We start from the raw sequence: 8194 nt of genomic DNA, 5'->3' as shown, positions 1-8194 counted from the left end.
AATATGATTCAAACATAAAAAGATGTCTGCTCTAACCCTAAAGACCCAATGACAAACATGAGGTCTGCTAACGCTAAAGCGCTACACCAACATGGAAATTAGCAAAATGCTAACAGTTCATATAGGAAACAAAAACATTTCTGAGTTTGAAAAGCAGAAAAAAAACTTAAAGTTTGGGATTGATCTCAGAAAAAAAAGTAAATTTCTGCCCAATTATTGGCCGAAAAGTTGAAAATTTTAGACGTTTGAAACTCATAAATTTCCAAGTTTTATCTAGAAAATTTCTGAGATTAATGTAAAAATTCTAGAGATTTTTCTAGCAAATTTTTGAACATTTTTCTGGAAACTGGCTCCTTTTATAAAATCACTTCACAGCAGGCTGACACGCCGCCATGCTCCAGTCATTTCTATCTTTTATGAATCTGCCGAAGTTGATTCCTTCTGTTCCAGAATCGGACCACCGTCACAACAACCTGCACGTCATTTTAATCTTCCCTCTCAAAGGTACGTCCTGAAATCACGAGAAATGAAACAAGAGACAGGAAAGACGGATGGATTGATGCTGCGAGAGAGAGAGTGATCGAATCACGCGGCGCTGCAGGAAGTCTTCCTCCCGTCAATCTGAACCCACTCAGCTTCCTGCGCAGCAAACCCGATTAGCTGCCTCTGCTCCGACGCTGGTGCGACTTTAAAGGGGGATGTGGGGATAATATGCATTATTACTTTTATCCAGTAAGTGAGGCGGGCCAATAATTGGGCAACGCTGGAGTTTTATTGTTCCCAGCTGCTGCGGTCATTACTAAACGTCAAAGAGATGCAACATTTCCTGTCGCTCTAACGACAGTAATCACTTCCCTCTCTCCCCTGAATACTCCGCCGCGCATCCTGGCCATGGAAGGTACAGAGATGAGACTTCTTCATCATCTTTATTGGATTCGTCCTGCAAACCGAATCATGGTAAACACACACTGCATCATTTTCCCATATTTTCTCATATAGACTGACTGCCTCGCTGCAGCTGCTCGAATTATTGGCTAATAATAAACTTCTACGTCCGTTCTCGGAGATGTTCCTGCTGAACTGGAGGAGCGAGCTGAATCTTTTCCCTTCCTGTCAGGCAGGTGAACGCCCTGCAGACAACAAACCAGCAGAGGAGCTCTGTTTTTAGAGGCTGGCAGACTTCACAGGTGTCACAGCTCAGGTGAGAAGAAGATCTGAGGGACGAAGGGCTGCAAGCTGGCGGCGCGACTTCATCTGGGAGTTACGTGTTCTTAAGCGAGATCCAAATATAGATCCAGTTTGGGTGGAAGGAAGGGGTTTGTTGTTTCTCCAATAAATCTTTGAAAGGTTCTGCATTGTCTCACAGTAGCTGCAGTTTTCTACAAACAGACGGAGAACGTTAGTTTGGCCAAAGTTATAACACACATAATGCATGTATGCTACATATATGAAAATGGATGACAGTGAATGAACAATCTAAGGATGTTCTCCCTCCGGATAGACTAAAAACTCCATCATCTGCTCCACCTCCAGCTGCTGTGGACCACCAGACATTTCTGTTGCTAGTGCTAGGCTAGCACATTAGCTTTGATTGTATTTACCCAAAATGCCCCGCGCTGAAGTCCACTTCCTGCTTTTGGAGCGGCCTCTGGTTCTCTTGGTTCAACCGAACCCAGATCGAGGTTTAGAGGACCAGAGTTCACTTCTCTGTGCAAGGCATTCTGGGTAAATACAAACAAAGCTAACATGCTAGCCTAGCGCTAGCAGCAGAAATGTCTAGTGGTCTTCAGCCAAAGACTAAAGAAAAATCATCCAACCGCTAAAATCTGATGCCTCCATTTTTATTTAAATTTTAAACTCAGCGTCTTCAGAGGTTTTTGTGTTGTTTCCTTCAGTGGTTCTTGGTGCAGCGCCCCCACAGGCCAGGAGGGGAACAGGCTGGTTTGACTCAGAGCCACAGCAGCTGCAGGTGGAGCAGATGATGGAGTTCTGGTTAAAACGTAACAGAGTCCACAGGATTATCAGGTCTATCTAGTGAAATAAATGTCCCATTTCTAAGGTTTGTGTTGCAGTGAAAATGTGGCTTTGCAGAACATCGACTCGAGGGACCAGAACCACAATCCACATCAACTGAAAAGTTAAAACTTTCTAAGAAGTCTGAGCTTCTCCTCTTCCAGGTTTTAATCTTTGCTGAGGACAAACACCTCGGCATTCCTGCCGTATTCAACAGAAATCAGAAACATTGGCTGCAGTCGTTCCTCTCTAACCCTTTTGATCTGGGCTGAGCCTGGGCGTCCTGCTCCCTACACCCACACGCTGCCTGCAAAGAGAATTATTCATTGTTTTCAGCGCACGACTAAAGGGTTTGAGCTGAAAGAGCAGCTGCCTTCACAGTTAGTTTTACACCGCTGCTGGTTCCAAGCAGCTCTGCTGACTGGAGGTCTCCTCCTCACTGCCGTCAAATGAAAGAGCCGCTTATTAAACATTTAAGGCCACGAAAACAGGCAAAAGGATCAGATGTCAGATCAAAATGGATGCGTTATGTTAACCAGTCTTTAAACTCTTTTAGTTGTAAATCTGATATTAAACTCATAAATTCTCTTCCATGTTTTTAGCACTTTTTCAAAGATTTGAGATAAAATATGCAGCTTTCGTTTATGGAAGCTGAATATTTAACTAAAATTTTAATTTAGATAAATATTTATCTGAAGCTACATTTAGTTTGAAGCTCCATATTTACATGGGACCAAATATTTAGTTTGAAACTGACATTTATACATGAATGAATTTAACTTTGACTAAATAAAACACTTTGGTTTGTTTTATCTCAGGCTAAAAACCCAAGTTATTGTTATTTTTTCTGCATAACTTTACAAACCACAACCCATAGTTTTTTCTTCACTTATTAAAATAAATGTGTGTGATGATGTTGCTGCTAAAAACTAATTTATTCCAAACTTTCCCAATAAGTTTTACAGACTCTTGGGCAGGGTAGGCAAGTATAAGTTTATTCCTTTTCTGATAAATTACAGGTTTGTTTATTATTATTGTTTTTGTTTTCTGTGCATAATGCTGAAAATTTACCAAAATAAAGTGAATACTGTGGACTGTCAGCCATCTTTAAACAATTGATTTCTGCTTATTTTCAAATATTTTAACAAACTTTTGGGGTAATGATGACATGTGGATGAAATTAAAAATGATTCCAGCTCTCACCAAGTTTCCACTGAGGTGCGAAGCTGAAAAATGCGGCAGGAATCTCCATGCGGCGCTGACTGCAGGCGGTTGGCCTGATGTGAGCCTGGCTGGTCCCGCTCCGCGCTGCAGCTGGCGCCCGGCGCCCAGCCAGGGCCGACCCGCAGTCCGACTCACCGGACCCATTAAAGGAGAGAAGCAGGAAAACCATCAGCTGTAAGAAATGATCAACTCTCTGTGAATCAGAATCAAGCTGAATAAACAGATTTATTCCAATAATTCAGCTTAAAAAGCCATTTTTCACACATTTCTGTAAACTCTGGTTTTCACCGAGTCGTGGTGGGAAATGAAATCAGCATCAAGAACTCTGAAAGGTCCAGTTCTGACTGTGAACCAGAACCAGCAGAGAACATGGCAACCCAAACCGTCACTGAGTGGAAACTTAAAACAACAGGGATACTTGGAAAATCTCCCTGTTGCTGCTGCACCTTTTCCTACCACACTTCTTCCTTCCACTTAATTTTCTGTGACCTATTATGCTTCCTTGAACAGGTTAGTCCAGGTATATGGGTGAAAGAGAACTCAATCTTAGATACTGAGATTTTAGTCTGTTCAGTTTCGCCTATTTTATCAGCTTTTCTGCCAACTCAATGTTTAAACTCACACATAAAAACGGCTGCAAACAGATGCACAATTACACAACCGTACATCTTTGAAAAGCAGATGTGGTGCCTCCTGCACAATCAACAAGAATGCAGCAAGTGGTTTCTTGATGGTAAGTTGACAAAAAAACACTCGTCTTTTCCAGCAGCCATTGTACAGAACATGCAGTGGGAAAACCAGCTGACCAAACCCACTTGGGTTGCTAGGTAACGGGCGGAACTCGGCTGGGGTTGCTAGGTAACGGGCGGAACTCGGCTGGGGTTGCTAGGGAACGGGCGGAACTCGGCTAGGGTTGCTAGGTAACAGGCAGAACTTGGCTAGGGTTGCTAGGTAACACACAGAACGTAACTCAACATTGAAGCGGCTCATTTTCCAAACATTAAAGACATTAAGTTATTGCTAAAAAACAACTGAGTGTTTTTTTAGTGCTAGAGTTGTTTTTAGAAGGAGTATAAACCCAAATGCAAGTAGAGAAACATGCAAAATGTGAATTTTATTTTAATAAGCTTGGATGAGGAACTCTGAACAGCCGACTTCTTTAGCAACAACCTTCTGTGGTTTCCCGTTCTGGTGAAGCGAGTCGGACTCTTCTGTCCAGTCAGCAGTCTTCGCTCTGTTTGTGTATCCGACTGACGCAGAGTCAGAGACCATTTAAAGAAAATCGTTTGCAGGTGTTTTGAGTTTCCATTAATGATATTTTTTCAGTGTTTAGCCATAACCAGAAAGGCTTGGAAAACATCTCACCATGTGTGAGGATTCCTGATAATGAGTTCATCGTATTATCGTTTATTGTGATACATTTTGATTTATTGTTTTTAAATAATGTTTAAAAATACATAAAACTGCCTGTAGCTTGCTGTATTATTATTATATTTTTACTATTTCTTCATTGTTTGTTCAATGAAAGCATCAATAAATATAAATAAATTTCCTAATATGGTTAACTGCAGTTTCTATGTGCAGTTTAGTGACATAAATCACATTTATTTAAGTGACTGATGTTTTTCAGAGCATCGTTTGTGTTTGAGGGGCTATTCTACCTAAAAACAGACGTAATAAATAGTTTTTAATGTCACTTTTATTGTTATCACAATGGAACCAAATATATTATGATGAAAACTTTGAGTCTGTACCTCCCAGACCTGGTATGAGTTTCAGACAACTGGCAAGAAATGTCACCCTTTTACACAGTATTCTAACTTTACTGATATAATGGTAAATATCTTCGGAGTTATGACTTTTTCCCTCCACTTAACTTTCCATTAAGGTGCTTGGACGAATCATTCTCGCTGCTTATCCTGAACATCTATTCAGCTAATGATGTTCTACAATTCAGAACCTCTCATTTTTTAGTTGAATACCTAAAATAAATTAACTTTTAGATGATTTTCTGAGCCTGTATGAGGAAAAAAACAACTAAAACTGATAAATTTACAACACAAAGATGACACCTTTCAAGGTATCACAATGCTTTTCAATAAATATGGTAATTCTGCACGCTGTCAGCCAGAACAGCAACCCAGGCGTGACTTCAGTCCATCACAGAGAGGCAGTCAGTCGCTCAAGCTGTCAGAAAGTTTGCTGCTATGCAATCCCACCGAGGCAACATCTTGTAACTTCGCTCTCAGTTTTGTTCCCGTGCCAGACTCGATCACGAGCCAAACTCAGGAAATGAGCGTCTCTGTGAACCTGCCGCACTGAGCAGAATGTGAGAATTGACAGGTAAGGCAGCATCTGCCAAAGCGTGCGGCTTCCTGCCTCCGCCATCCCATCGCATTCGGGATCAATCTCCACGACTCGCCGCGCTCATATCCACACGCCGGTTCCTATCAGCCGGGAAGCTAATGTACAGGTTAATTATCCAGGCGGCTCTGTTTGGAGAAAACACGAACGGAGCCAAGAGCGGCTGCTCAGGCCAGCGTGGCGGCTGCCGACGCTCCTCACGTCGGCTCCTCTGGGCTTGTGCTTAATCAGCGGATAAGGAACAGAAAGACGCAAACGTCTTGAAGGCTGAAAAAAAGCAGCAAATGTCAGTCGGTTTGATTTTAAACAGACGAAAGAGAAGGTTCTATTTTATGGCTGGACGCCATTTTAAACAAGATGTCAGAAACGCTTTGGTTCCTGTGAGCTGCGTTTCCATCACGCAAATGATAATTAAGCTAATTTATTTTTGAAGAAAGTAAAAAACAAGTTTTTTGCTAAAAGGTAGCAAAATTAAGCTTATGTCTGAAAACCTCAATGGAAACAATTTGTCACATGATTCACAGCAGCTAACAGCTAATATGCAAAGTCACTTACTGGTAATCAGAAGAGGATCATCAAAATAATTAGAAAGCTAAACATTGAGCTCTGAGCTAAAACTTTATAAATATTCATCTCACATTTAGTTTGAAGGTAAATATTTAATTTGGAGCCAAATATTTAGCACATAACCAACACATTTAGTTTGCTAAGTTAATATTTAGTTTTCAAATTAAATATTTAACTAACAGGTTAAACATCAAGCACAATAATTACATATTTAATTTGGAGCTAAATATTTAGCTTGCTAATTAAGTATTTAGCTTCAAACTAAACACTGAGCTTTCCAACTAAATATTTTAGCTCAGATTAACAGATTATTTGTTATAGTCCACCTCATGCTATCAGCAGGTGAAATTACATGTTAGCTAAATATTTAGTTGGAAGCTAACTACTTAGCTAAATACGCCGTTCTGAGATTAACTGAGATAAATATCTAGTTTGGAGACTAAATGTTGGTGAGTTAAATATTTAGCTGCGAGTTAAACGGAGGCGTTTTTGTTCGCCCCTCTGTAGCTCAGATCTTCACAAAGCTTCGGTTTTCAGATGAAAGCGACTCTAAAGTAGGATTAGGGAATCGCTGTACATGCCCCAGTGACTGAGGAATGTTCTCTCAAAGTACTTCAGGCTCCAAAAACACGTCGTACTATGAGCCTCATTAAAATACTCACGCATATTATTCTCTTTATGCTGCTACCTCTGGAGAAACGTTAAAAAGAAGTGAAATATTTGAGAACGTAATCCTGTTTGGTGTCTTGTTTTAACTGTTCGACCCTGTGCGTAGAAACGGCTCTTCGTTTGATGATGTCACAGAGTGTGCACCGGCAGGCCGGCGGCTGAACTTCGGTTTCAGCGGTCCTTATCTTACCTTTGAGCTGAGATCAGTGGGAAGGGGCGCCAGTTTGAACAAAACATTAGTCAAACACTCATTAAGATGCAGACACAGGACTATGCTAATTTCACCCTACATCTTAGAGAACTAAAAAGACAACAAAAAAGGGCTTCATTAAAAACTGCATGCATTATTCAGAGAGCAGAGGACCAGAGGAACGGCTTCAGGCCAATTATTCTCTGCTGGAATCTGCTGCTGCTCCTGGTCTCATCTTTTGAAAGTAGGTTACAACACTCTGTCTTTTGTTTTGGGGAAAGAAAGGGCACAAAGAGCAGAGATACACTGTATGGTAGGAAGATAGTTTCGTGTCAAAGATGAGACTTCAGGGCGAGAAAAAGTGCAGCAACAAAACTCAGAAAACTCAGAAAAGAAAACTTTTTTCCTTTAAAACGAGGCAGATAGATTCAGTTCGATTTTAAACCAGAACTCCAACATCTGCTCCACCTGCAGCTGCTGTGGCTCTGAGTCAAACCAGCCTGTTCCCCTCCTGGCCTGTGGGGGCGCTGCACCAAGAACCACTGAAGGAAACGACACAAAAACTTCTGAAGACGCTGAGAGCAACTTCCTTCTTCACCAGATGGAAACAAGATGGAGGCATCAGATTTTAGCGGTTTTGTCTTTGGCTAAAGACCACGAGTCATTTCTCCAGCTAGCGCTAGGCTAGCATGTTTGTTTTGGTTGTATTTACCCAGAAAGCCCTGCGTTGTAGTCCACTTCCTGCTTTTGGAGTGATCTCCGGTCCGCTTATGCCTTCAAACCGCACCAGAGTTCACTTCAACTGAACCGAGACCAAAGTTTGTACCAGAGTTCACTATTTTGGTTTGATTAGCGTTCACTCCTCCCCACATCAACCGGACTTTCTAGACAGACGGACTGGAGTTGGATTAAAGCAGACTGAACAAAGCTGGTGTGAATTCAGCTTCAGAAATATCTTCAGTCCAAAAACAAATCAATGAGTTTTGGAAGTGATTCTGAGGTTAATTTGTAAAACATTTTAGATAAAGTGATGCTATTTTGGAGACACCAAATATTGATTTAATTCAGATTAAATAAATCTAAATTCTCATTTTCTGTGTTGTTCTCTATGTAAACATGCCACAATGGAAACAGAATAACTTTTCTCCCAGATACGGCCATGTAAAG

The 8194-nt window shown here is 41.1% G+C and overlaps 2 long non-coding RNA genes across 2 annotated transcripts; one reads left to right on the top strand and one right to left on the bottom strand.

The window, feature by feature from the left end:
- The first annotated feature begins 282 nt into the window (after positions 1 to 282).
- Positions 283 to 1348, top strand: LOC107837813 (uncharacterized). Its single transcript, XR_001663862.1, has 2 exons — positions 283 to 957; positions 1118 to 1348. It is a non-coding gene; the product is annotated as an uncharacterized LOC107837813 (long non-coding RNA).
- Positions 908 to 3462, bottom strand: LOC107837814 (uncharacterized). Its single transcript, XR_001663863.1, has 2 exons — positions 3217 to 3462; positions 908 to 1379 (listed from the first exon to the last, which is right to left on the bottom strand). It is a non-coding gene; the product is annotated as an uncharacterized LOC107837814 (long non-coding RNA).
- Positions 3463 to 8194: the final 4732 nt, after the last annotated feature.

This window comes from Poecilia formosa, unplaced genomic scaffold, assembly GCF_000485575.1.
Source record: "Poecilia formosa unplaced genomic scaffold, Poecilia_formosa-5.1.2 Scaffold178, whole genome shotgun sequence".
NCBI classification, from domain to species: Eukaryota; Metazoa; Chordata; class Actinopteri; order Cyprinodontiformes; family Poeciliidae; genus Poecilia; species Poecilia formosa.
The sequence above is the reverse complement of the archived record's forward strand: the minus strand, read 5'-3'. Positions and strand labels throughout refer to the sequence as shown.